Here is a 27,455-nt window from a genome sequence, read left to right on the forward strand (position 1 = left end):
ACTGAAATGAAACTTTCTAGACAAAGGCTTAAGAAAATGTAACTCCTATCTGTGCAAGCTTGCTATTCTGACACTAAGAGCCATTATGTTTATGTTTAAGATACTGCATGAAAACAAAAATGATCTACCAAAAGGTAGTTAGTGTTCAGTCCCTGCAGAGATGGCTGTCATGCTGTCCTGAGGACTAACAGGAAACAATTGACTTCATGAACAGATGAAATTAGTCCTTTCTTTTGCCTCAATTTTACATATTATTCTTTTTGATAGTCAGAATAGAACAAGAATGTTTCTATTTTTCTTTGTCCAGCTGTTAATATATATATTGTTAGAATAAGCAACTCCATACAATTTAACTCTGTTCCTCTATTGTGAATTTGGCTTTTTCATCCTGTTTTAAAAAGCAGAATGGGGCCTCGGATTGTGTTATATTGTCCTTTACTTCCTCTTTCACCCCATAAACAGAAGATGGAAGAGCAAGATCTTTGGCATGAATCACAGTGCTGTGGCTGCAATAGATCTTACTTTGTACTTATGTTTTAAACATGCAGTCTGAATAAAGGAATGGCCTTCTTGTGTTGTTGACTATCTGCAGTTAGCATTGGCATTTGATCTGCTAAATCTAGCCATTCATCCTGTTGGTGATATATTTCTATTTATGATGTTTGGTGACTAAAAATGAAGACTGCCTCCATGTGATTTCATTCCTATGCATTTAGCTTGAGGGAGGCTATATTGATTGAAAACAGTGGTTTTACACAACATTTGTACTGTGCTAGATTTACCATTTCTCTTCTGGAGAATATCATTTATTTGGTAGAAAATAAAAATATCATTTATTATAAAACTAGCAGGTATCAATGATTTCATATATATCATATAGAAACCTATTAGGTTAGCATATCATATTTTTAATAGACAAGGAAATTCAAACTCGGATTAAAAAAATAGTATATATGTCTACATCCCAAGTAAAGAAGGAATCTAGAGCCATGTGTCTGATTGTAGGACAATAGATTTCTGGAACTCTACATTTGTCATTGCTTTCTGAACATCAAGAAAATTGCTCAACCAGTTAAAAGAGCCCTAATGCTTCACCTGACTCCTAGATAATACCTTGGATATTGTCTACTAGCTATATTCACTTAATTTTTTTAACCAAGAAGTTCACATGTATATATGATTCTCTGAGAATAGGAACAGAATATTTTCTTCACTATAGAGAAAGAATAATTCTTCAGTTTCTCTTTTTCCTTCCTATTTCTCTCTCCCCCTCTTACTCTCCCTCTTCTTTTCATTCCCTCTTCTCTCTTTCCCTCTTTCTCCCTCCCTTTTCTTTCTCCCTTTCTGTCTTTCTCCTGCTCTCCTTCTCCTGTTTCCTCTCTGTGTATCTCTGTCTTGTTTCCTTTTCTCTGTCTGCATCTCTGCTTTTCTCTTCTGTTCTCCCTTTCTTCCCCACAACACCTCAGTGATCACTAATCTCCTCTTATATTCAAGGAGACTTCTACTCTTTATTGTCTCTCTGTAAAGATACATGTATATTTAGTCTTTCAATTTCATCTTAAGGTACTATATGAGGACTACATTATCCATGACTCTATTAAGCTAAACATCTCAAGCATGAGAATTCTTTGACCCAGTTATGATTTCTGGACTTAACATAAAGACAATAATTTATACATGCAGAAACTGAAAGAAATATAATTACCATATCATTTTAGTCATTAAAACCTTCCTTGGTTTTCTGAATAGAAACTATAATTTTCTGAATGTCCAACTCAGATTCCTTCTCTACATCTTGCAAAAAGTAGTAAAATATTTACTAACACAAGGTATTCTTTATGCTGTCCAGAACATTAAAAACCTTGATACAATTCTTCAAACTTCACAGTGGCTAATTTCTAAACTTGGTTTATGTATAAACTTGATGAATTCTCAGATGAGTTTAAGAGGAATTGTATAAATGAAAGAACAATACAATTCTGGTCAAATTAATCTTTGTGTAATGGAAAGGATCTATAGGAAAACAGACCACATAGAAAGTGTTGGGGTTGGAAGAGGCTACAATGCTTGATAAGAAATGTACTCATTATCTTACCCATGTAATTGTAACCCCTCTGTACAGTATTTTCACAATAAAAATAAAAAAAATTTAAAAAAAGTGTTGGGGTTTTCTTACTTGCTATGGTATTGTTTATTATGATGAGTTTTTTATTTAATTTAAAGTGGCTTGGAACACATATCAAAGCTATATATACATTTGGCTTACATTAAATTGTGGTTGGATGATTTGTTTGCTGTAACTAATCCATCAAGTTCTTTTTTACATTCAATGATGACAAGGAAACTATTATTTTTGTTGTTGCTGTTACATAAAAGCATGGCTCCGCTACTCAGTTGTTTTTGAACCAATAAAAGTATAAATACATTACAAAACAAGTTCCATCAAGTTATTCACGTTTATAGATCACGATAATTAGTGATTAAAAGCAAGGGTCATTTCTCTACTCTTACCTCTCAGTTTCTTTTTCCAAAAACACTTCCTTATGTCACTTATACCAATGAATAAAAATGTGTGTGATGGTTCTATGATCTTAGGGAATAATTTAAATTTAGTGCTGGAAAATAAGCTGATAGCTATAGCAGAAGCAATGTAAGTGAGAACATCTGTATTTACTGCAGGAATATTGAACTTTTAATGAAATTGCACATTGGGGCAGAGCATCAGGGACAGTAGATAGGAATGGTTGTCAACAGCTTCACATCAAGATGAAATGTAAACTAAGTATGATATCTAAGTTTTCCTTAAGGGGAAGATCTATTTTCAATTTTAATTAAAGGGAGAAAGTCCAGCCTTCTCATTGAAGAACTTTTGCTTATAAAAATATACTGTTGTAATGGGAAATACATTGTGCCAAAACTGCTAACTCCCTTTATATGCATTTATGTTTAATTAATGCTTAAGGGCAAACTATTTTGTTTAATGTAGCTCTACCTCTGCATGATTTCAAGCCAGAGCTTATAAGAGTTACAGTTATCATGGGGACTGGGACCTCAGTGATAGGTTCTGTGATCCACACTTCTGGGATACTCTGGGCTAGTGCTCATATTCTCTCAGTACACACTTTCACTGATACACTTTGAAGAGGACATTGTTTAATGAAATAGTCATTCGGCATTAAGGCTTTCTTTCTTTCGGAACCTAGAAGACTCATTGTTATCTCTTAGTACATTATAATACAAATCTATAAGAAACCTATAGGAAAACAATACTGGTATTCTTTTCAACCATATTGCAAAATATATCATTCTGCACTGTGCACTGATATCAGCACAACTCTCAAGCCTTGTTCTGTCCCTTGGTGATTGAGGTAAGACAGTTCAGATCTAGTTCTAAAGATTTGAGCTAGTTAAGGACTCTACTTACCCATTCTCTATAATGTTATATGTTGTCCAAGAATCAGTGAGGACACAATGACAGACACAAAAATAAAGAATTGCCCCAGCAATGTGCAGAAGATTGCACATCAGCTAAACATCTGGCAAGCCAGCACACATAACAGGCAGGCTGCCCCTCTAATTGTCCCTAATATAGCAAGCCCTGACACTTTGTTCAGATTGTTTGAGTTCAAGTTCACAATCTGCACAGTTGCCTAGCTTAAATAGGGTAAAATATATTTATACAAGGTACTCTGAATTAAGGTTAGCAGCATACAGGTAATCTCAAAATATACCTGTATCCTCCGCTTTCTTGAACAATTTGAGGTGTGTCTTAATTCCACCTGCAGAAGAAACTAGCTTAAGACAAAACTTTGCATTTCAAAAATGCTAGCCCAAAGAAATTCCTATTTTCCTTAACAAGACCCAAGCCACTAGGTCAAAGCAGAAAATTTTAAGTAACACACTTTGATTGAAAAGACAATTTTTCTCACAATAATTTTTGTGACTCTCTTCCACTTGTTTGCATTTCACAGACCTGTATCATTTCATCCAATATCATAATGAAGTGGTGGACTTGACTTCTGCCATCTCCCCAAGCATGCTCATCATTAGATCTCATAAGCAATGTGGTATTTAAGGTGGCAGGGAGAATGATCATGACATGGAATATGGGTAGTCTGCCACAGTCTGGATAACCAGTTTGTTCACAGTCATGACCTTTTGAGTAAGCAGATCCCCTGGAAACCCTCTGGGAAAATCAATACTGCTACCACTTGTCACCCATTGTAAATAGCCTAATCCAGATATCATAGGATTTTGATAAATGTATTTTTCTCTATGCAAAATGATTCACTGCATCAATAAATAGCAATATTCTATAGTAAAACTTCTTGCCTTGTTTAATCTGAGCCTTGCCAAACCTTTTTGAAAGTATTCTGTTTCAACTTAATAACTTCACAAATGTAACCTGTTGAGAGGTTACATTTCTGGGCAGTGGCCCTTAGAAAAGCTGTATGAATTCAGAAGAAAGCCTATATTGCAAAAAGTCAGCATGTTCTCAGAAGAGGCTCTGGGATCTACTTACCCATCAAACAACATCAAAGGAAACAAACTGAAAGGCAACAAAGGGGAGGGAGCAAGCTCCTAGGGCCAGAGTAAGGAATTTAACTAAGTTAAATTTTATTATTTATAGGTATTAATTACAGATGAAAATTGTACAACATAGCTGATGTAAAAGAATTAATTTTTTCTTAAAAAACTAACCATCATATTTATTTAAAACCACGGTAACTGTTAAATATCACAATATTATGTTTTTATCTCTTAAAATAGTTTTATTACCTTTAGGTAGTTTTACAAAGGAGTTGCCATTCATCAAAGCAGCTTTTGACTACAGTACATCTTGATTATTGTCACCCCTCTCAACATTGTCACCCATCCTTCCCAACCCAACCCTTCCCTTGCCTTTCTTAATTTTGTAGGATATATATTGAAATTTTTAACAATAATCTGATGTTTTATATTTTAATTGTTTTTGTGTGCTATGTCCTGAGGCAAATCAAAGCCTGGGCATTGTCCCTGGGATTTTTTTGTTGTTGTTCAAAGCTAGATTTCTACCACTTAATTCACAGCTCTACTTCTTACTTTTTGGTGGTTAATTGGAGATAAGCATCTTACAGACTTTCCTTTCTGGGCTGGTTTCTAATTCTGATTCTCATATCTCCTGAGTACCTAGAGTTACAGATGTGAGACATCAGTGTCCACAATAATCTTTTTGAATGTGGAAATTATTAAGAAAAATTAAAAGCAATAAGTGGAACAAGGAACTCTATTGGGTTGATTTTGTATAATAGTGCTTTTATCTTTTTTTTAATGTACAGACAGAAGAACGGCCTGTGGATATAGAACTTCAGAGAGAGGTCAAGTGTGTATTTAGATACAAAAGCTATGACTGAAAGAGAGGGAAGCTGTTAGGTAGATAGGGATAAAAAATGGTAGACATAACATGTGGCAGGATACATGGCCAATCATTGTGCTCCTTCTTCCCATAGTACTTCAGGTTTCTGCTCAAACTCGTTTTCAAAATTTATAATTTCTTTTCTTTTTTTTTTTTGTTGCCACTCCTGGGGCTTGCACACATGGCCTGTAGACTATCTCTGAGATTTTTTGCTTAAGGTTAGTGCTCTACCACTTGAACCACAGTTCTATTTCTGGCTTTTGGATGGCTAATTGGAAGTTAGAGTTTCACAGACTTTCCTGGCCAGGTTGACTTCGAAATGCCATCCTTTGATCTCAATCACAGATGTCCAGCTATAAAGATATATTTCAAACACATTTTCATCAACTTATTGTTTTATGTTGCATTTTTAAAATTTATTTCACATATGCAGTACAACAGGGTGAGTCTCTTTAAAAAAAATGTCCTTGTTGTTTTGATATAGAGTCTCAATCTTAGTTCACCCTCCTTTCTCCATCCCCTGAGAGAGCCCAGATTATAGAAATGTGTTAAGACACCTCGAAGTCTTCCAATTTTCAATATAGGTAATGTGTCTTTCTTGATTCTGCATTAAAATGTGTTCTTCTGGAATTGCTGAAATACTCAGTTTCATGTTGCCTATGCAAAATTTTATCTAGCACTCTCTATATTGGCTTAATACATAGATTATATTATTTAAAAAAATTTTATTGTAAAGATGCTGTACAGAGGGATTACAGTTATAGGACTAAGGCAATGGGTACATTTCTTGTTGAGCATTGCTACCCTTTCTCTTGTTGTTTTCCCACTATCTCTTCCTGTCCCTACCTTCCTCACTCCTTCCCCTTTCCCCCCTGCCCGAAGCTGTAAAGTTCATTTCCAAAATACTATACCTAATGGGCATCATTGTTGCAATAGGTCATTTCTGTGTCCTTATTTCAACATTTGGTTATTCCCCTTCCCCTCCCCAAATTAGACAAATACAAGATGCAGGGTACCAAAGTCAAGTATAATGACAACAGAGGGTATACCATAGGGGGAAGAACATACAAAGGAAACAGAAAAAAATCACATAGTACTTTTAAAACAACAACAACAAAAAGACTTCTTGTGTCTGTATCTTGGGATTCATTTCACTTAGCATCCTCTTATATAGTCATATGTACATAGCTTTTGAGCTTTTCTGTTCACCTGATAAAAATATCCTAGATGTATACTAATTACTGCAAATGAGGGAAAACATGGGACCTATATTTCTTTGGGTCTGGCTTACTTCACTTAATGTGATTTTTTTTCCAAATCTTTCCATTTCCTAACAAATTGGGCAGTGTCATTCATTCTTTCTGATGGAAGCATAGAATTCCATTACATTTATGTATATATATATATATATATATATATATATATCTCACATATAATACACACACACACCACATTTTTTTGATCCATTCATCTTCTGAGGGCCATCATTCATCTACCGAGGGGCATCTGGGTTGGTTCCATATCTTAGCTATGTTGAATAATGCTGTGATAATAAATGTAGTTGTGTTGACAGCTTTAGTATGACCTTTTTAGTGACCTTTTTAGTGGGTAAATGCCCAGAAGTGGGATGGCTGGGTCATACGGGAGCTCTATGTGTAATCTTTTGAAGAACCTCCATACTGCTTTCCAGAGTGTTTGAAAAAGTTTACACTCCCACCAACAGTGCAGTAGCATTCCCTTTTGGTCATATCCCCTCTAGCATCTGTTATTAGATGTCTTGATTATAGCCATTCTAATTGGGGTGAGGTGTAATCTCAATGTTTGATTTGCATTTCTTTTATGACCAAGGAAGGTGAGCATTTCTTCATGTGTCTATTGGCCATTCTTATTTCTTCTTCAGAGAAGTCTCCCTTTAAGTCTTTAGCCCACTTGTTAATGGGCAGTTGTTTCTTTGAGGATTTGTTTTTGGAGCATTTATTTTTTTGAGTTCTAATTATATTTTAGATATGAGGCCCTTGTCTATTGTATAGCTAATGAAGATCTTCTCCCAGTTTGTGGGCTTTCTATTGATCTACTAGCTATGTCCTTTGCCATTGATTTTTTTATTCAATGTAAAAGCAGAGCTATTCTAAAAGAGTTTCTAATTGCAAGGAAAAAATACCTCAAGGTGAGAGAAATGTGAGAGCTGGATGCGTAAGTCACCCAGAAGCTCTGGTTGAATAAGAAGGAAACAGACTTGTTCCTATCCTCTGGTGGTTATTTGCAGAGTAGAAGTGGCTCCAGTTACCTTTTTCTTTAGTTCTTTGGGTTAGCAGCACATTTAGGAAATCTCACTGCAGATTACCCTGACAACCCAAGAGGAAAACCAGGGCAACTTACCCTGAGTAGTAAGAACTGAATAGTAGTGTTTGAATATCCCCTGTGTCTCTGTTGATTGGCCTCCCACACCCAGCATGGCTTCAGCCAAGCTTAAAAGGCTTAGCAGGCAATTTTCAGTGACCCCCAGCTCTGTGACTCACACTGGGTGTGTTCTGTGTATGTCTCTAATCTAATAAATGATTCATCCCTGACTGTTCTGAATTGATGATCCCTACAGGGTATTAGAGCTCACCGATAGGGAGACTCAGGTCTGCTCAGGGACTAAAAATGGTAAACATTTTCTACAAATGTTTTAAACACACCTTTTCACCCCCATACAGCCATGATGCCCTTAAACAAAATCATATATTTTTTATCTTGTGCTACATATGACTACAACTGCTAGGTTATTTAGTTATCTGAGAGCAGAAAACTCAGCCACCTTTCTCTGTGTTATATCCTCAACTGGTAGAGTACCTAGAGTCTAACCTGTCCCTAGTGGTCTCATCTATACATGTAGACCTATCTGCTTTTCTGCTTGGTGATATTTATGTTAATATGCATTAAACACTTATTCTTTTTTCCAGGTATAATCATACATATTTGTTCTTCACACGTATTTCTGGGTTTTGCTTCCTGTACATCACTATTGAATGAATAGTTTTTTTGTTCGTACATTTATGGTTGGGCTAAAATTCAGATCAAATTCTCTACAACCTCAAGGATATTCTTTTTTTTGTCTAATCTTTTACAGAGTCAAGGTCTATTTTTTTTTTAATTTGGAAAAAAATGGCATTCTGGAGAGTTAATGAAAGTGAGCATTCTCAACTATTTTTCTAACATGAGCAATATTGTAGATATAGATTTGAATGATTACAGTTCAGTATTGTTGGGCATTGATCTTCTAGTGCTCAGTAAAATGTCCTTAAAAGCTTAAAATCATATTGTAAAGGATACTGTGCCCAAAATGCTTCTGCTTGGAAAGCACTTAGTATTCCTCATGCCTGTGTTCACAAATTGGCTTTGTTTTGCATCCGTCTTTTCTCTGAGCCATGATCTCTGTGGCCATTTTGCCATTGACATGGGATTCAGGAAGGACAGGATTAAGGATAAAAAATGTCTGAGGAGAGATAAAAGGAACTGACCCCAAAGAAAGAAACAGAATTCCTCCTCAGGACAAACTAGCTGCCATTGACCAATAATATGTTTATCCTTACCAAAAATTTTCCCCTCAAGTAATGAGAGAGATAACTTCTTCAGAACTCTTTCATAATAATCAACTAGGCCATACTTTGGCCAGGACTAGTTGATAATTATGTATACTTTTCATCCTTGGCCTCACATTTCTGGTCTATTGCAACGTACAGCTCATGTTTTAAGAAGCTTGCTAAAGATGGCTGCCTATCTTAGGTTTTGCTTAAAAATTGTTTTTGACTTTTCTCTACCTTACAGTAATCTTTTTAAAACATAATTTACATTTTTTATTCACAATATTTCCAAGGAACACTCTAAGTCTCTTTTTATGAAAAGGACAAAAATATAAACTTTAATTTACAGAGCAGACCTATTCTTTTTTGTTTAATGTCAGTTTTTAAAATTTTTTTAGTATTATCTTTAAGTAATTGTACAAAGAAGTTCCCATTCTACAAAACAGTATATGAATACAAGGTGTCTGACAACATTGTCACCCATGGCTCCTAACCCAGCCCTTCTCTCACTGTTTTTAAAATTGAGATTAGGTGATTACATAAGTTTCACATATTTCACAGTATTGTGGAATAGTGATAAAGTCACAAACACATTTTAACCTTCACAAGGCACATTGTCATTATCATGGTCTATACAGTTTGTGAATTCTATGAGTTTTAACAATACAAATTATTTATTTCACATCAGGTGATATTTACTTTTCTTTCCTTTTGCTTAGTATAGGCTGTACCCTCTTTCCCTCTCCTTCCTCCCTTCCCATCACTGTCTTTGGTTTGCTTAGTTCTTTTTCTTTTATGTCCAGTGCAGCTGATGGGCCTGTTTTATGTTGTTCTGTTTCCCACTTATTCTGTGTCTTCCTCCTGTCTTTCCTCCATTGTGTGCATGTATCTACAGTAATCTTAAATCTTTAATAACAACTTAGGAAAAAATCATAACTGTATCCTTTTTCTTTAGAAAGCTTGTTGCCTAATAACCTTAAGAGATTTAAAATATTTTAAAAACCTTGTGATTAAAAGGTTGGAAAAATTGGAGAATAAAAAAGAAATAAACAAAAAATATATAAAAACAAAAGAAAAAATTTTTAAAAAGAAGCTCATAGTTGCTGGGGGAAATCTCTTGTGGCTTTTGACAAAGGATGTCATTTTAAAAGTTGCCTCAAACAATTGGTTTCAAAATATCAGTGCAATGTATGTTAGCCCTCACAAATCAGGAATATGAGACACAAATTTCCCAAGAGGCAGATAAACAGCAGGTGAAAGAATTAGGACTTATTTAAATCTATACTTTATGAGAAAATGCACAAATCAAATACTTAATTTGGACTCTCCACAAGATCTATTGATTCAACTAGAGATAGAAAAATAAAATAAGCATATAAGTTAGAATAAGAAAATGAACAAAATAAAATATTAAAAAAATGAGTAAATCAGTAACCACAACTCCCAATTATGTAGTGATAAAATAAACAGCAGAATAGATAAAAAGTTATTAATGAGGAGAAGCCAAATATAAATAAAATAAGTGAGAGAGAAATAATAAAACCTCAGAAGCATATGTCATTCTTTTAAGATACAGAGTTGAAATGGAGTCTTCTGTCTTCTTCAGGGCCAGATCTCACCAAATGTGCTTGCTTCTATTGATTTCTGTTTCTTAGTTCTTCATAGAGCAGCAGAAGTTTAGGTTCTAGTCACTGTGACACCCAGAGGAAAGCAATGCTGCCAAAGAATTCTTGGTAGCCAAGAAGGATCTGAAAGGACCAGCCTTGCTGAGTTGCCTGGCCTTATTAATACAACTGGTACAGCTCCTTTCTTCCATTTATTTCCTGAGATTTAGCATGAAAACACAGTGTTCTCTGTGTCTCAGGTCTTCATTTCTGCATGAGCTAATGTCACATAAAACTCTGATTAAATAAACAAGTTGTATGTTGTCTTTCTTTTAGAGGTGTCAACCGTGAACCCAGCAATTGCTGAGAAAAAAAAAAAAAACCAAAACAACTTGCTTGAAAGGCTTTTATTGACCAAGTCTGAGGAGATTTGAGTCTGAAAACTAAAGACTATAATATATAGAATGCTTTCAGATGGAAAGTGTAACCATACTATACAACAAACAAACAGGAAGATCACTTTTGAAATGAGAAAATAAATAATGAATGAACATTATAATTGGAAAGTCAAACTTTTGTCACTATCCTCTATTAGTTCTGGGGAAAATTTCTTCCTTTTTAAATTCTGGAAACCCTCTGCTTTCTGTTTTTTTGCATATGATCCTTTTTTAAATTTGAGAGTTGATAGCATATTATCATCAAATTTTTAACTCTTCTCCTCTTACCACCTTCTTATGAAAACTTTTGTGATTCTACTGGACCCATTCTAACAGTTTGAGTTAATCTTCTTCTCAATACCCTTCATTGAATCTTTAATTTTTTAAATTTTTTCCAAGTAAGTCACAAGTTTGGAAAATTAATAAGTAGGGCTGGGAAGGTGGCTCAGTGGTAGAGTGCTTGCCTTGCATGCCTGAGGCCCTGGGTTCGATTCCTCAGCACCACATAAGCAAAAAGAAAAAAGCCGGGAGTGGCGCTGTGGCTCAAGTGGTAGAGTGCTAGCCTTGAGCTGAAGAGCTGATGGACAGCATCCAGGCCCAGAGTTCAGGATCCGGACCCCCCCCCCCCAAAAAAAGAAAAAAATTGGAAAATTAATAAGTAGATATTTTTGGTCAGTTATGTTTTTATTATTCTGTCACTTACCACAGACATATAGATTTTTTTGTAATTTTGCAGCTTTTTCTAGGTTTAACATTTCTTTTTTTTATTGTGAATATACTGTACAGAGGGGTTACAATTACATGGGCAAGATAATGAGTACATTTCTTATCAAGCATTGTAGCCTCCTCCTTTGTTTCCCCTTCCCATCCCTTTCCATCCTCCCCCCTCCCCCCCACTCCCCCACCCAGCCTTTCTCCCCCCTCCCCCCCCAAAGTTGTAAAGTTCATTTTTGACAAAACGACTTGTACACATCTCCTTGTTGCAAAGGTTTAACATTTCTTCAACAAAATTTTTATCTGAAAGTATGTAATATAAAGATATCAATAGCAATTTTAGCCTAAAAATCTAGATCCTAACAATCATAATTAAAATAAGAGGTTTATTAGAGATACCAATGAAAATTTTCTACCAGGAAATTATATATTTAAAGTATAAAGTTAAAAACACTGTACCTTCCTCCCATACCCATTGGTATATATTTGTTCTAATAATTAATCAACAATAATCTGCTTGTATTTTATAATTTCACTTTGATTAAGCAGTCATGTTTGCAAAGTCCTTTTGCAAGACAAATTTTTTTGTTGTTGTTGTTGGTTGTGGGGCTTGAACTCTGGGCTTGGGTGCTGTCTGTCAGCTCTTCAGCTCAGGGCGAGCACTCTACCACTTGAGCCACAGTGCCACTTCTGGTTTTCAAGTGGTTTTTATTGGAAATAAGAGTCTCACTGATTTTCCTGCCCAGGCTGGCTTTGAATTGTGATCCTCAGATCTCAGCCTCCTGAGTAGCTATGGATTATATTTGTGAGCCACCTGCGCCCGGCTGCAAGACAAATTGTTATCATCTATTTACGTAGATTTTTTTCTATAGTGAAAAAATTATATTCAAATTATAATATAATTCTAACTTTCATAGAAAATTAACTTCTTCCCTGACATAGCTTTGTTAAGTTTATCTTAAAGTTTTCATGAAGTATAAATATCAATTTTATTAAACAATAAACAGCTCGAACTATTCTAAAATAAGATTTCTTTCTCATTATTTGAAACACTAGTTTGGTGTGATTAGTGTTCATTTTTAAGATCTTTAAGATCACTGTGCATTTAATGGTGTCTCAGTGCCTGAAATCATAACTCATTTGCTAAATATGAATAATGCACATGTCATTTTCTCATATTTAATACTAGAATTAAAAGATGCTGTTTTTTTGCTGTATTTTTTTGACCTACCTAGAGGGCAATTTAAAAATTCATGTAGTGGTATATTGAAGAAAGACCCACAAAATTGACATTCAAAATTCATTACATAGAGAATCTGAGCTATATATTAAGCCTCAGTTGCAATTTAACAGTAGAAAATTTCATTAAATGTTGGGGCTGTACAATATGTGACTAGAATCTCAAGCAGAAACCCACCCTTTACACTGAGGGCAGGGAAATCCCATTCCTACTGTTTACACAAGGAGACTTTCCATGGCAATGAAGTTGGATTGTAGAGAGAAAGAAGGAAATCCATGGACAATGATGGTCTGTGGAAAACATGATTAGCATTCCCAAAGCCCTAGATTTAATGTTAGAATGACAAAGAGAAAATGGGGGGAGTGGCAAGTGAAAAGAAAAGGAAGAAAGGGAAGAAGGGAGGGAAAGAAGGAAGGAAGGAAGGAAGGAAGGAAGGAAGGAAGGAAGGAAGGAAGGAAGGAAGGAAGGAAAGAAGGAAGGAAAGAAGGAAGGAAGGAAAGGAGGGAGGGAGAGAGGGAGGGAGAGAGGGAGGGAGGGAGGGAGGAAAGAAGATGAATCTTGTTCATTAAATGTCCTCTGGCTCTTACTATACATAGCCCCACATATACTAGGCCCTGAGATTTCACACCTTAAAGTAAATATGAATTCAATCACCTTTTCTGCAAATTATGCTGTAACTCAGAAATGTTGAACTTCTGATTTAAACCCTAGAGAAGAAATATATTGAGGAATATTAAGAAAACTTAATATTTTAATGGATTAACTGAATTTACTGAATAGTAAACTTAGAATTAAAAATACATATTTCTTATACATCATTAAACACATCCACAACACTAAAATCCAAATATAAATAAAATAATTTTGAAAAGATTATTTCCTAGCACTATAAGTCACAAGAAAATTAGTAAATCACATTGTCAAGTGATTCATCCAGCTCTCACCTTTAAATCATTCCCATTGACACAGAGAATTCCCATCTCATTTATTTTCTTTCTTTTTTGCAGGTTGTAGGGCTTGAACTCAAGGCTTGGGTGCTGTCCCTGAGCTCTTTCACTCAAGGCTAGCACTCTGCTACTTTGAGCCACAGTGCCACTTCTGGTTTTTAGATGGTTAATTGGAGGGTCTCATGGACTTTCCTGCCAGGCTGGCTTCAAACCTCAATCCTCGGATCTTAGCCTCCTGAGTAGCTAGGATTACAAGCATGAGCCACCAGCACTTGGCTACCTCATTTATTTTTTATGCTTGGATTTCAGCTTAGAAAGCACATGAGAAAGGTGATCAGTTGACAACAACTTCCAAGATTTCTGAGATGTCATAGCAGCTCTACTGTCTTGTAATTATTATTAACAGTTCACCTTTTACTCTAAATATGTACTGGTTTATAATGCAAATTATATATAGTGACTCTACTCATGACCTAGTCTTTAGATTTTAGCCTTGAATTTTTTTCACAAGATAACATGTAGATAGATGTAAAAGAATTCAGATATCTAGGTATCAATGGCTCACACCTGTAACCCTAGCTACTCAGTAGTCTGAGATCTGAGGATCACAGTTCAACACTAGCCAGGGCAGGAAAGTCCCTGAGACTCTTATCTCCAAATAACCACCAGAAAACTGGAAGTGGTGCTGTGGCTCAAGTGGAACAGTGCTAGCCTTGAGCTGAAGAGCTAAGGGACAGCACCCAGGCCAAGAGTTCAAGGCCTACAACTGACCAAAAAAAAAAAAAAAAAAGAAAAAAAAAGAAAGAAATTACATAGAACTTTAGTTTTTTTTTTTTTTTTTTTTTTTTTTTTTACAAGTGATTAACCAATTTTGCCAGCACCATTTACTGAAGAGGCTGTCTTTCTTCCATTCTATTTTTTTTAGCTACCTTATCAAAGATTAGGTGACTATAGGTCTGTGGGTTCATTTCTGGGTTTTCAATTCTATTCCATTGGTCCTGAGGTCTGTTCTTGTGCCAGTACCAAGCTGTTTTGATTACTATGGCTTTGAAATAGAGTTTGAAATTTGGTATTGATATTCCTCCAGCACTGTTCTTTCTGTTAAGGATCATTTTTGCTATTCCATATGAATTTTTGGATTGCCTCTTCTATTTCCTTGAAGAATGAGGTTGGAATATTGATAGGTATCGCATTGAATTTATAGATAACCTTGGGAAATATTGCCATTTTCATGATGTTGATCCTTCCAATCCAGGAAGATGGGAGGTTTTTCCACTTTCTAAGTTCTGTTTTGATTTCCTTTTTCAGGTTTTCACAGTTTTCCTCATAGAGGTCCTTCACTTCTTTGGTTAATTCCCACGGTATAACCCCTGTTTTCACTGTATTTGATGTTGGTATAATTTGTGGAGGGGAAGGGAGAAAACAAATAGTTTAAATAGGGATACAGGTGGACCCATTGCAACAATGAGATGTACAAGTCCTTATGTCGAAAACGAACTTTACAACTCTGGTGGGGGGGGGGGGGGGGGCGGGGGAGGGAGGGGATGGAAAGGAATGAGAAGGGGAAACAAAGGAGGAGGCTACAATGCTTGATAAGAAATGTACTCATTACCTTGCCCATGTAATTGTAACCCCTCCATATGGTATTTTCACAATAAAAAAAAAGAAAAAAAAGAAATTACATAGTATATTATAAGTACATTAAAAACAACAGCAACAAAGATAAACCCTCTTGTGTCTCTATCTTGGGGTCATTTCACTTAGCACCATCTTATATGGTCATATGTGCATAGCTTTTGACCTTTTCTACTTGCCTGGTAAGTTATCTTAGACATATGTTTCTTTTGTATGTTCTTCCCCCATGGTATAACCCCTGTTTTTACTGTATTTGATTCTGGTACCCTGCATCTTGTAACACATTTTTCTAATTTGAGGAGGGGAAGGGAAATAACAAAATACTGAAATAAGGATACAGGCTGACCCATTGTAACAATGAGATGTACAAGACACTATGTTGAAAATGAACTCTACAACTTAGGAGTGGGGGGGGATGGGAAGGGTAGTTGGGGAGGTGGGGAGGGAAGGGATGACTGGGGAAAAAAGGGAGAGGTAACTACCTTACTCATGTAACTGTAACCCCACTGTACAGTATCTTTACAATAAAAAATTTAAAACAACAAAGGGTGAACTAATTCAGCAGTGAAACTCACTAGATATTATGTTGGATGAACTTTACAACTTGGGGGAAGAGTATCAGGAGGGAAAAAACTGGGAGAAAATGAGGGCGGTGGTGACACTGTTCAAAAAGAAATTAACTCATTACCTGACTTATGCAATCGTACCCGCTCTGTACATCACTTTTACAATAAAACTTTTTGAGAAAAGAATTCCCTTTCCAGATAATCCATAAGTATTTGTTGTTCATAGGAACACAGCAATTGGGGGAGTAATTAACCTGTCATTCCAAAAACTGTCAAGAGATTTTTATTACCTACAAATTGGAATATTGAGTTCTAATATGGTCATCTATCATTTTTTTTTTTGAAATGATGTCAACCTGTGGGAATTCATTGCCTCATCAAAATTATTTCACCATTAATAAAGATGATAAATTGAGCCATACCATTACATGGGCATCTACACATGTGACAGTGCCCTTGCTGTTGACAAAGAAAACCTGAATTTAATTCCACAACAACCATTAACTAATGTTTTTGGATTTTCTTCAAAAATGCTGGGCTTATTTATTTTGACTTCAAAGCAGGTGCTTGTACTAACTTGGCTTGCTTGCTTACAACTGGTACTTTACTAGTTATGCCATACTTGTCCCTGTTTTTTGCTGTTTAATTGGATGTTGTCTGCCTGTGTTGTCCTTGAACCTCAGCCTTTCAAACCTCAGCCTCTTAAGTTGGTAGGATTGCAGGGATGTGCCACTGATTGTTTATTATTATTTAGTTTTTAGTCCTAAGAGTTGATCCAGATGAGAGGTTTGTTAATATGCATCTGTTATCACTGCTGATCACTAAGAAGTTTCAAATAGTTTATTGAACTATATGGAAGAATGATTTTTAGAAATTTAATTTGCACATTGTAGACATTCTGTGCTACTTTCCAATTATAAACTTGGTATATTTTGATTTCAAAATTATATAAGGCAGTTCAGAAAACTTATGTCTAATAACATGAATTTTTCTTGTGTTAGTTCAATATGTTGCTTGAATCTAACATTCTTTTTTAGTAAGTTTTTATTGTAAAAATACTGTACAGAGGGGTTCAATTACATGAAAAAGGTAATGAGTACATTTCTTATCAAGCATTGTTGTCCCCTTCTTTGATTTTCCCTTACTATCCCTTTCCTCCCACCTCCACCATAACACTCCCCACCCCCTTGCCTAAATTGTAAAGTTCGTTTGTCAACATAGTGTCTTCTACATCTCATTGTTGCAGTGGGTCAACCTCTATCCCTATTTAAACATTTTGTTTTTTCCTTCCCCTCCCCAAATTATACCAACATCAAATACAGGGGTTATACTGTGGGGGAGGGACATACAAAGCAACAAAAAAAAATCACACGGTGCCTTATAAATACGTCAGAAACAACAGCAATTCTTACTACTTGTTGCTCTATAGAAGATCTGAGAGATGAAGCTGGTGGTGAAGAAGGTGGCGGATACTCTCAATCTCCTAGCTCTATCTCAGGGGTGGATTTCAGAGTGCCCATAAGCAAGTAAAGGAAGGCAAGGGATGTAGAGTTCGTGCAGGAGGCAGGATCTTCATTATTCCAGGAGGGCCTCTCTTCTCTTTTCTTAGAGGAGCCTCACACTGAACATTGATCATTGCAACTGGTTAGCCAGACCCTGAAGAAGAATTTTCTTCAGCAGAAAGGGGTGGGGAGGGAAAACAAGAGACATATGCAATAGAGTAACTGTGTGGACAGGAACTAAGATAATTTGGTGGACATTATATTTTATTGGTTCTTACTAGCTTCATTTCCATACATAGAGGCTTAGCTTTCAAGATTATGTGTTTTAAATGTATACATTCACATTGGCTTTACTTCCCTCCAGGGGATAGAGAATGCACAGATAAGTTGAAAATAAGTCCCAGATGAATAGCTTCCTTAGGATTCCATAGGCCTTGTTGTGTATGAGAATTTATAAAAGGTAAATAACTCAAATTTTAGTGAAAATGAACTGCTATTGCTCAACTACTATTTGGAGGTAGAGGCAAAACTTCAAAGATAATAAATTCATCTTTCCAGTGGAAAAGTTATTTCTTTTTGTGATTACTCAGGCATGGTCTTAGAGTTAAAATTTTGTCTTGAGCACTTTCTTTTATCTTGTTATTGTTGTCTTCTGACTGTTGGAATAAAGCCAGCAGCACTACAACAGGTATTATGCTGGTTTTATAGAAAAAAAAACCAGAGGGCAAGAGGAAGAAAAGGACAAAGCTTTCATAGAGCTAAAGGAAAACATTTCAGTGCTCAGGCTTCCATAAAAGCCATCTAAATCTTGAAAAGACACACTCTGAACTCTATTAATAGTACATTAACCTTTTCACCTCCTGGCAGGTAGGAAGTAAAGAAGAGAGAGGAAAGGACAGTGGTCCATAATGTCCTTCAAGGACACATCTCCAATGACTTCCTTCCACCTCTTGGAGGTTTCACCAATTTTTCACTGCCCTGAGGTCCAGACCCACAATAGAGGAGCTTGCAGGGGCAAGGAGGGGGAGGAATTCAATCATCAAACTATGACAACAATGGAGTCTAATTAGTTTATCCCAATGAATTGTTAATGCCAAAATATTTCTTCCAAAGCATAGAGTATTGTGGAAGCTAAAAGACTAAAAAGGGGGAAAAGAGACAGAAAGACAGAGTGGAGGAAGAGAACTATGCTAGTTACTAAATCTTAATATAATCAGAGTAGAATAGGCTGTGACCTTTAAAAATAGCAGTAGTCATTGAAATTTTCCATTCAGGCTTCATTTGCCTCTAGGTGAGCCAACTAGAATTACACAGACTTGCTCTGTTCAGGTTGGACTTGGAGTTGAGCAGCTACAAGCTGAACTGCATATTTTTTTCTAGACTTTCTATATTCCTTCTGAACCAGATCTCCTCAGAGAGAACACATTTTGAAACAGGATATGATGCATACGAAGTCCTTAGGTCATCTTTTCCACTTCTATTCTCAGTAGTAATTTCTGACCAATGGAATAATAATTTCTGACCAATGGAAAATGCTTTGATATTTTTATTCACTTAACATTTTTCTCAATATCTGTATCTTTGGCAACAAAAGGATGTGGAAACAACAACCATATAGAGTGGGAGTGGAGTTGCAAAGATGACAGATCTCCCTACTTAGGGTGTTTGGGATGGGAAATGATCAGAATAAAGGCCAGAGTGTTTTAATGAGGGGACAATAAATATGGGGTTGTAGAAGTCTGGGTTTAAATGGTTGAACAGCTTATATTTTAAACTTGATTGTGGAACATTAACAAATAAAAAAGAGAAAAGATGTGCTAAGAAGCTCTGGCAGAAGTTGTAGAGCAAGCAGTTTCAGGGTGTTTAGTTCTCTGGACTACATCATATTAATCTGTCAAAAACTGATCTGTTGAAAGAACATAACCTCTTGCCTAAATCAGCTTCTACATTTTACAGTTAAACAAGAAAAAAATTCATAAATGTGTCATGATTTCTTCCCCTGCTGAGAAAAAACTTAACCTCAGCAGGATATCAGGCTTGGTTTGTAAGGATGAATTAATACAGGTCGAGGGCACTTGAGATCCCTCGTGACAAGAGTAAGAATACCTCCTGGACAAACTCCTCTTTATTCTATTGCAGAGATTCTTGAATCTGTCAAAAATAACTGTAGTTGTTAAAACTACTCTTGAGTAGATTAATATATGCTTTATAAATTGTTATTAATTAAATCCCTAAAGGAAACTATAGTGTTTTTTTTTCATCTAAAATATTAATAGACAGTGATTAAAAGTCTGAATAAAGGCAATTATGTTACCGTGTCTCTCCATATTGCTTGAGAACATACTTCATTGTCCACCACTGACCTAAATATTTTCTTTTTTTTTTTTTTTTTGTCCGGTCGTGTGGCCTGAACTCTGGGCTTGGGCGCTGTCCCTCAGCTCTTTAGTTCAAGGCTAGCGCTCTACCACTTGAGCCACAACGCCACTTCCGGCTTTTTTCATTTTGCTTTATGTGGTGCTGAGGAATCAAACCCAGGGCTTCAGGCATGCAAGGCAAGCACTCTACCACTGAGCCACCTTCCCAGCCCCTAAATATTTTCTTTACTTTCTTTCTTTTTTTGTCTTTCATGGGGCTTGAACTCAGGGCCTGGGCATTGTTCCTGAACTTTTTTTTGCATAAGGCTAGTGCTCTACCATTCTGAACCACTGTGACAGCTCCAGTGTTTTTGTGGTTAATTGGAGATAAGAGTCTCACAGACTTTCCTGCCCTGGCTAGGTTTAAACTGCAATCCTCACATTTCACCCTCTTGAAGAGCTAAGATTATAGGAGTGAGTTCTGGTGGCCTGCCTATTGTCAGTATTTCTTGCATCAATGTACCATATTATTGTTTTTTTAAGCATTTGAATTGAGTTTTTTTTAATTAAAAAAATCCTCTACAAGCCAGGCTCTATTGTTTCTCATTCATAATTCTAGCTATTCAGAAGATGGAAATCTGAGGATTGTAGTTGAATTGAATTCTTGTGAATACATTGCTTTTATTTTTGTAATATACATATACAATCTATGTCCCTCCCCCACAGTATAACCCCTGCTTTCACTGTATTTGATGTTGGTATAATTTGTAGAGGGGAAGGGAAAAAACAAATTGTTTAAATAGGGATACAGATGGACCCATTGCAACGATGAGATGTACAAGACATGCTGAAAAACGAACTTTACAATTTTTGGGGGGGACGGGAGGAGATGGGAGGGCAGGGATGGTAAAGGAAAACAAAGGAGGAGGCAATAATGCTTGATAAGAAATGTACTCATTACCTTGCTCATGTAATTATCACTCCTCTGTACGGGGTTACATTTTCACAAAAAAACTTAATTAATTTAAAAAAGAAAAATAATAATTTTAAACTTGTAATCACCAAAACAGCATTTTGATAGTGGTTTGACAGATTGTTTTTACAACTTTGTTGTCTATATAATAAATTATATTACTCATTGTATTTAAGAAGTCATCCACTATTAAAATAAAAACACTTTTTTCTCATTCTTCTGTTTTGTTTCAAATAGATTTTTATTTTTTGGTTGGTTGTAGGGCTTGAACTCTGGGCCTGGGCTCTTCAGCTCAAGGCCAGTGCTCTATCACTTGAGGCCAGTGCCACTCCTGATTTTCTGGTAGCTAATTGGAGCTAGGACTTTCATGGACTTTCTTGCCTGGGCTGGCTTTGAACAGCAATCCTCAGATCTCAGCCTTCTGAGTGGCTAGGATTATAGGCATGAGCCACCAGCGCCAGGCATTTTTCTATTTTTTTTAATAAAAGAATTTTTATTTTAGGGGAGTTTTAGGTTCACAGAAATATTGAAAGAAAGACACAGCATTTTTCCAGATCCATCATTTTCTCCTTACATCTCCAGTCTGCCACAATGTTAACAGTCCCCACCAAAGTAGTGCATTTGCTATAACTACAGAACTTATATTGACACATAACCATCCCATATTCTTCACATACATCAGGATTCATTTTCCTGGCATATATTTCACGGTTTTAGACAAATGTATATGACTTCTATCCATCATTTGAATCACACAGACTTGCTTAACTGTACTAAAAAGATTTGCTCTGCCTACATACTACTTGCCATGACTCCTAATAACATTTTATTTTATTTTACTTTTTACTTCTCCATAGTTTTGTATTTTCTAGAAGGGCATTTGTTTAGTTTATAACTTTTTTTGGCACAGCTTCTTTTGAATGGTAGTTTGCATTTAAGTTTCCTAGCTTTGTAGCCAGGAATACTGAATAATGTTCCATTGAAAAGAAGTACCACATTTTGGCTCTCCATTCACATATTAAAGACACCTTGATTACCTTATAAATAAAGGTAATATTAATAAGAGGTGATATGAAGAGCAAACTATCTTATCTTTATTGAACTTTATGAAAATATATTTCATTTTGTACAAAACTGACAAATTACCTTGTAAACTGTACCATTTAGCATTTACACCGCCAATAAGTAAGAGTTCATGCTCCACATTCTCACCAGCATTTGATATTGTTAGTATGATGAATTTCTGTCATTCTAATATGAAAGTTGTGTTATTTTGGTGTTGTTTCTATTTATATTTCTCTGATGACATGTGATACAAAGTACCTTTTTATATGACATTGGCCATCTGTATGTCTTCCTTTGGTGACATATATTTTTAGGTCTTTGGAATTGTGTTTGATGTTTTTGTTTCTTGAATTTAGAGCTTTGAGCTTTCTAGAGATATGCTTAGAACCCACTTGAATCAGGCCAGCCATTCTTTTTGCTTTTGCAATTTTTTGAATAGGGTTTCTCTTTTTCCTCAGGCTAGCTTGAACTGTTGTCCCCCTGCTTATGTTTACTGTGGATCTGGGATAACAGTGTACATTTAGTTCCCTGGCTTTTTGTCTGTTGTAGATAAGGTGTTGTGAGCTTTCTGCCTATACTGGTCTCAAACCATGATCCTTCCAGTCTCTGCTTCCCAACAGCTGCACTGCAAGTTTGAACGACCGAGTTCAGATATTTCCTTATTTTTGAATTTGAAGAGTTCTTTGTATAGTTTGGATAATAAGCATTAATTTTTCCCTCAGTTTTTAGATTATGCTCTTTTAGATTATGTTCTTTTAAATTATTTCATGAATCAATAGTTTTTAATTTTTAACATGACAAAGATATTTATTTTTATGGCAGAATAGCTAAATCTGTTTCATTCATTTTGGTAACTGTCCAGTATATTTCATATGCATGTATCATAGTTTATTTAGTCACTGCTTATTGATTGTCCTTTGTATTCAGAATTAAAAGCAATTGTTAAAAATCAACTTGCCTCAAAGTTTACAGTAAAAAATATTATAGAAATAAAAAAGAAAATATATACTTAATAACTCAGGGTTAGCATTTTAATCAAATCTATAGGAGAATAATACATTTATTTTAGTGAAGTAATTATTTGCTTACATAATAAAGATTGTCAGACTTAATTATATACACCAGTGTCTTGTCAAACATACTGACATTGTAAGAAAAAAAATCAAAAAATGTCAAAAGATTAAGTCCTGGATGCCACTTAAATGAATAATAGCATTTGGGAAATATTCTATCATTTATTTAAGTAAATGAATTATCCCTAGACTATTTGTGATTCAATGACATTTATAAAATTTTGAATTCCCAAAAGATAAGTAGACAGAGGTTGCTTCCCAAAAGAAGCAATACTTATGGTAAGTACACATTCATTTTAGTAGCAATGCAAAACAGAAATTAAATTATGATATACCAGCATCAAGAGACAATATAAAAATTAACAAATGTGATTACAGGATCACATAAGTAATCCATGAATAAAGTAAATGATAAAAAATACAAAAATAAAATAGTGGTTTCAAGATATGTCAGTTGCAAATAATTTTTTAAAATTATAAAAATGGGCTGGGAAGATGGCTCAGTGTTAAAGCGCTTGCCTTCATGCATGAGGCCCTTGGTTCAAAATTCCTCAGCACCATATAAACAGAAAAAGCCAGAAGTGGTGCTGTGGCTCAAGTGGTAGAGTGCTAGCCTTGAGCTGAAGCGCTGAGGTACAGTGCCCAGGCCCAGAGTTCAGGCCCCATAACTGGAAAAAAATCTTAAAAATATGTAATTTTAGTACAAATTATAATAAATTATCTAGGCTATTTCTGCTTCTTTCCTTTATATCGAATGCTTCTGCATTCTATGAGTTATTTTCTATTTCATCTCTGTGGCAGGTGATTTTTTACAGCAGGTAATATTTTACTAGCTCTCAGGAAGCACTTCTGCAATGATCTATTTCTGTGGTCACAGATTTTAGTCTCCATTTGATGGTATTGAGAGGGGGACCTGGGGAAGGGAAAAGGTCAAAAGGGTGAGGCTCTAGTGAATGGAAAACACTTCTGTGTAGAGGCCTGAATGAGTGTGTATTCTGTGTGCACAATGGCAAGACTTAGGGAGAAGGTTCCATCTATGAACCCAGAAACTGGCCATCAGTAGATACCATGTCTCCAGTACCTAGACCTGGGTCTTGCTGGTATTCCTAACTGTGATAACTAAATTTCTATTCATCATAAGTCACCCAATACTTGGTACTTTGTTACAGCAACTAGAAAGACTAACACAAATTGTAATTCACTTTAGTTGTATCAACATTTCACAGTGCCAGTATCTAAGAGAAACAAAATATGAAGATAGCAAGCAGAATTAAATTGAACAAATCTTTATTTTTTGTTTCCCAGATACTACAAAAAATAAGAATTCAGTGTGCAAGCTGTTTATTATTAGCTGCTTAAAATATTCAGTACTCAGCAACCTTGCTTTTCATTGCTAGAACCAGACTCATGATCTAAGTGGACATAGTCATGGTTTTGTAAATCTGTGAGGCTGAAAGAACAGGTGGAGATAACATATTGATGGTGGAGTAGAAATCCTGGAATTCTTGTGATAGAACAGTTGGTTGTGTCATTTGTTTAATTTTATGTATGTATGTATTTATTTATTTGGTGCTGGTTCTGGGACTTGAATTCAGGGTCTGGTTGCTGTCATTAAGCTTCTTTTCTTAAGGCTAGTTTTCTACTACTTGAGCCATAGCTCCACTTGTAGAATTTTTTTCCCCGTGGTTAATTGGAGATAAGAATATCAAAGATTTTCCTGCCTGTGATGGCTTTGAACTATGATCCTCAGATCTCAGCTTCTTGAGTATGTAGGCATCTGAGGCCCAACTATGTTATTTTTAAATGATGTATTATTTTTTCTTTTTCTGAAAAATGACAAAATTTAACATGTGAATTAAAAATAAATGTAGAAGCTTATTGATTATAAATAGGGAGGAAATTGCAATGTAATCTTTATAATATTTTAATTTTCAGATTTCTTTTTCAACTTAATATAAGCACTAAGTAGTGAGGTCAAGAAGAGTTGAGGCAGAAAAATGGAGAGATGAAGGTTGGCAATTATAGTCATAATATTCAATGGACACAAGTGAAAGTGGAGCCAAATAACTTGGGAGGGAAGGTAGAAGTGGTTAGGAAGGGAGAATAAGGAACAGGGTGGCATTGTTCAAGATGCATTGCACTCTTAAACTATCATGGTGAACTGAAACCACTTTTACTGCTGCTTAAAGATAATAACTATGCGCATGTGATCATATAAAATGATATTTATGGAAATGAACTCCAAGAAATGGAAACAAGTGATTATTTTGTTTTTTTTTTAGTTAGGCAGAAATTTTATTTCCAAGCTTGTCAAAGATTATTACAAACAATCCTCTTCTAAAAGTATCCCAAAACTAACTGAAAGGCACATCATCCATGTGACATGAAGAATTCTTTTAGGTTATAATATTTTCACATTACTTTGTTTTTAACTATTTGCAATGTTCTGTTTGTAGATCACAATTTAAACATTTTTTTTTAAAACAAAGTAGTTTTTTTAAGGTACCACAACTGTAAAAGAACTTAAGAAGAAAAAGATCAAATCTTCGTGTACAAGATGGGGAAACTAATACACATCATTAACAATAATCTTTTCAAGTTTACTAAGATATATCTCCCAAGTTTAATGTTTAAAACAAATTACATTCTCATTAAAAATGAAAGTCTTCTCATGTAAAAAGAAAAAAAAAAGACATCTTTTAGTTAGTAAAGCCTGTTTATCCTCCTGAATTTTATACTTTACCTTCATTTAGTAACTGTAAATTCATGAGAAAAGAACAAATTTTATTGTAGTGTAAAAGTCTTAGGAACACGTTACAAATACTCAGTTTTAATAAACAAAAATGTTTTCTTTCCTAAATGTAAACATCCAGTGAATAAAATATACATAATATTCCAGATACAGCAAAACCAGAACTTCACTTATGAAAGGTATATTTTGGAATATTTGGTGGTAAGGGTGGTTGTTTGTCTTAATACAAAAGTACTTCTGCAATAGAACTAGGTCATAATTATTTAGTACTGTACTTCTGAGAGAACAAAAGTAACTCTATCTTGCTCAGGCAATGCTTCCTGATTAACTTTATGCCTTTGTTCTAAGCCCTGATGGCCAAGACTTTCTGAAAAGTGTAATTGTATTGTATTGAGAGGTATTATTATGTTGAAATTGACCAGAACCTGAGCAGATTACGGAAAGAGGTTGATTATACTGAAACCATCAGGCCCCAACTACCTCCCCACTCAGATGACCCATCGGTTCTGTAACCCTCTGCTGATGCTAATCGTCCTGGATTGTTACCCTTAGCCCTGAGCCAATCAGATTTGTATTCACATGTAATTCTGTTTGAACACCTGGATAATGTATCTTTTTGTCACCTTGTGGTTTTTGCCTTTATAAACTCTGCTGGAATGTCGCTCGGGGTCTCCTCCCTCCCTCTGCTGTGTCAGAGTGTTTGGGACCAGGCCCGAGCCTAGGCTTGTTCTGAATAAACTTTGCGTTTTGCAGTTCGAGTGTCTGAGTCTCTGGTGGTCTCCGGTGGTCTTTGAGGAGTGGGCACTTCACTTCTTCACTCAGTTACCTTATTTGAGTAGAAAATCATTAATTTCTGTATAACCCTGGCTATATGACCAGGCCACAGAAAAGATCTGAGATATCTAATAGTCATTTGGCTACAAAAAAAAGTGTTTTCTTGAGACTTGGAGGCATTTGTCATTTTGTACTGGAAGGCATTCCTCAATGAAACAGTCTTTTAAAACAAAGCACAGGACCAGGGTTCCCCGAAAGGATTGCTTCCTGCTGGAACACACAACAGCAGGGCATCCTTGCAGGCATTCTGTATGCAGTACTGTTGAAGATCTGCAGCTGCCTTGGAGACCTTAATGAGCTCCATGCAGTCCTCCAGGTGCCCCAGGGGCTGGCCCCAGAGGACATGGCGGCAGTGGTGCGGGATCCAAGGGTGGCGGGAGCAGGGGCGGAAATGGAGGGCAGTGGAATGGAACTGTGCTAGCCAGCCACTGGGCACCGCCCCTTGTTTTTTGTTTTTGTTTATTTTTTCTTTTTTAAATTTAATTTTATTGTCAAGATGATGTACAAGTTGTTACAGTTGTATATGTAAGGTAATTAGTACATTTCTTGTTGAATATTGCTACTGCCTCCCTCATTTTTCTCCCATTTTACCTCCCCCACAACTCCCCTGCCCAAGTTGTAAAGTTCATTTCCAATATATTGTCTTGTGAGTAGCACTGTTGAGTTGGACCCTTTGTCCTTTGTCTCATCATTTTGTTGTTCACCTCTCCTTTCCCAAACCAGAAAAACATATACACAATAAACAGGATATCAAAATTAAATACAGTGACAACAGTGGATAAACCAAAGGGGGAAAAA

General features: G+C 35.7%; 1 long non-coding RNA gene across 1 annotated transcript; it reads right to left on the bottom strand.

Moving 5' to 3' along the window:
- Nucleotides 1-555: 555 nt before the first annotated feature.
- LOC122097851 lies at nucleotides 556-26,840 on the bottom strand. The gene is made up of 3 exons (XR_006145596.1): nucleotides 26,629-26,840; nucleotides 13,650-13,663; nucleotides 556-566 (listed from the first exon to the last, which is right to left on the bottom strand). It is a non-coding gene; the product is annotated as an uncharacterized LOC122097851 (long non-coding RNA).
- Between the last annotated feature and the right edge of the window lie 615 nt (nucleotides 26,841-27,455).

The sequence above is a fragment of the Dipodomys spectabilis genome, unplaced genomic scaffold (assembly GCF_019054845.1).
Source record: "Dipodomys spectabilis isolate Male_0828 unplaced genomic scaffold, ASM1905484v1 ptg000436l, whole genome shotgun sequence".
NCBI lineage: Eukaryota > Metazoa > Chordata > Mammalia > Rodentia > Heteromyidae > Dipodomys > Dipodomys spectabilis.